Here is a 3,374-nt window from a genome sequence, read left to right on the forward strand (position 1 = left end):
TATTTGTGTGCGTGCGTGTGTATGTATTGTGTGTGCGTATGTCGTGGGAGTTTGTATATTCTCTTGGTCTGACACTGTTTATGAGAAGTGACAATACGATTTACCACTGAATTTTAGGCTTCTAATCTTGTGTTTTTCCATAGGGACACATTAACTCATTTCAATTCTGTGCGAATATTTCGTTTCGTTTGAAACTGGACAACCTGTAACCCTAAGGTGAACCATTTCCTAATTGTTTTTATAGCTAGCATTTTAGATTTCTCCAGCAGTATTCTGGTAGAGTCTGGATTATAAAGTCGTATCCTTAAGGTTTTCTATGCTTACTGTTAGATTTTCACAAATCTCGAAGCTTTCAGCATCACGTCTACGCCATTTTATGCTATTTAGCTTCTAAAATGTAAGATTGAATTTCTTTAGCAAGGTACATTTTTTTTCACGTTGTTCCAGTCTACACAGATGAAAATGAATACCAGCCGAATGCTGAAGTAACTTTCTGCTCCTCCAGCAGTCACATCCTGGATGGTTTTACTGCTTCGAAGGGTGGGTGAGTCGAGAGGGTACCTATATCTACTTGCGACTGAAACAATTAGCAAAACCACGATACATGTAAGCAAGCCATACTCGCTCAAGAGTGACTGCTGGCTCTAAAATCATTGACTGGATGTTCAATTATAGTGATCTCGGATCTTTTTTAAAACGGGAGCCACATTTTTCATTAACGAAACACTTTGAAACTTGGAACACTGGTAGAATGTGTCATATAAAACATCTTTTTCTCTTAGTCTTCTTTAAAAAAAAAAGAAATCCATAAGTTTTTCCATGTTAAAGTTGTCGTATTTCTGTAATTTCAACCAATCACTGACGTCCATTCAGCCGATATACATTAAGTGCCGACTACATAAACAAACGATTCTGAAACAATTAACCCTAACCCTAACCCTAACCCTAACTGTAGGGTTAGGGTTAGGGTTAGGGTTAGGGTTAGGGTTAAAGCAAATTTAAAATGAAAAAAGCAAATAAAACGAAGGTATGGAGATTAAATACGCTTTACATCGCTTAATCAGCCAAAGGAGTAAATATAAACAACTGAATACTTGTCAGTGATTGGTTGAAATCATCGAAATAAGACAATTTTTTATATGAAATAAATTCGAATACAAAAATATTTTTTGTGTTCTATAACACAAAATAGATAAGTATACGAAGTTTGAAAGTCTTTCCGTACCAAAAACACTACGTAAAACATTAATGAAAAATGTGGCCCCCGTTTTAAAATATATCCGTGATCTCTCAACACTTAGCTATCATACTTAAGAAAGTTATTTTTTGTTTTTTTCTGAATGCAAAAAACACTACAAATCCATAATATCCTTAAAGTATTATAAAAGGTAAGCGGAATGAAGATGAGACACATCAGACGGCTTCTAGGTATCTGGTGCAATGAATGTGACAGATAACGAAGTGAGGATGAGAATAATCTAGGCTACTGGACCACAAAAGGATCTGCTGACGATTGTAAAGACAAGGAAGCTAAAGTGCCCTGGTCATGTGACAAGAATCTCCAGCCTAGCGAAGACAATCCTGCAAGGCACAGTGGACCGGGTTCTCAAAATGGGACTTTCATGAAACAATATATTTGTAGCAGAATAGTTAAGTGATTTCGATTCCTAGAGCGGGCGACGCGTTATGTCATTGAGCAAGGAACTTATTTCATGCTGTTGCATTCTACTCAGCTGAAAATGAGTATCAGCCATGTACTGGTACAGCTCTTTCACTCTCTCTTTCTTGTCAGGACCTCGACTTTTCGTTAAGCTAAGGTTGAGAGAGCTGTGATGTCGGTCTGCTGGTAACTACATAAGTACCTAAAACAATTAGTGAAAGTGTGGGACAAATTACCAGGCCATACTCGACTGCAAGTGTCAGCTAAGTTAAGGACGTCACGTAACCATTTTAAAGGAACATTTAAAACCAAGCTTTACTTTTAGATGTCATAAAAACAGATGTAACAATAATCTCCAGATCAGCCACTTTTCTCTGCTTTTTCAAATGACTGTTTTAATATCTTTTTAGACACAAATAGGGCGTTCTTAATTTTGTAACACTTTAAAGTAGGGACGCTATATCCCTTTTGAGTAAAATACATCGTATAAATACAAGCATATTCACGCATTTTGCAAGAGCCTGTGGCGGTGCTGGTTGGTACTGTCCTGAACTGCGAGTTTTCTCACACATACTCACTCTCATCAGATGGACATCCATTCACAAACTGACACACGCTCATATAACATTCACAGACTTTATTAAAAATCTTTGTCCAAGGTAATCTTTCCGTATTTTTCATGTAATATTCTATTTTACAGCTTTGCTTATACTAAGTATTTGTCTGTTCATATTTTTGAACTAGACTTTTGCCGATGTCTTGTTTGCTTTCATTTGTATGATATTTTTAAAGTCTCGTATGATATTTCTAAAATCTCTGAAAATATCATACACGAAACTAAAAATTTTATTAAAGACTTGTTTTCGTTTTGTTTTGATATGAACTTTGACGCTTTCTAAATGATTGAAAGCTACTCTTTCCAAGCGCCGAAATCGTAATGATTCTGGATAAAAATTTGGCTCTATGGGTTTATGGTTTTATCCATGTCTGTTTTTTTTGTCCCATATGACTTATTTTAAAACTATATTCTGCTTTGATGTGAATATTTTTGTGTTGAATGTTTCTTTCTCATTCAGTAAACACTTTTGCTATTTTTCTTTTCATATTAACCTTCACATTTTTACTTGTTACATATTGCTAAATTTTCATTGTATTTCATAATGCCATACATATTTCTATTTCAAAAACTGATGTTTATAATTTTACATTGTGAATTGTTAATTTGTTACATCTATTGACTGCTTTATGGATCACATCTAGTTAAACTATTATTCAAACACCTTTTGATATCAACAACAGGTCGTTATTTAAGAAGCAGTATAGGATATATGCAGCATCTTACCTGATACATATACAATTTGTTGTCCGTAGATGATGATGATGATGATGACAACGACGACGACGACGATGATAATGGCGGCGGCGACGACAACGATGGTGGGAGGAGGAGGAGGAGGAGGAGGAGGCGACTGGGGCTTAAGCAGGTAGGAAGTTCGACAAAGAATTTGCTCCAAGAGAATTAAGAATGGATTAAGAAAAATATCTAAAAATGTGTTTAATACATGTTCTGAGATTGAGTCACGGTCGGAATGACGGGATGAAAAAGTGGATGTATCCTGTGCGTTTATTAAGAAGAGGTAGAGAGAGAGGTACAATGCTCAGGGAACCAGAAGCTCTTGCAAAAACTATTTAAGAGAGATAAGGGTGCTGTTTA

This window comes from Octopus bimaculoides, chromosome 5, assembly GCF_001194135.2.
Source record: "Octopus bimaculoides isolate UCB-OBI-ISO-001 chromosome 5, ASM119413v2, whole genome shotgun sequence".
NCBI classification, from domain to species: domain Eukaryota; kingdom Metazoa; phylum Mollusca; class Cephalopoda; order Octopoda; family Octopodidae; genus Octopus; species Octopus bimaculoides.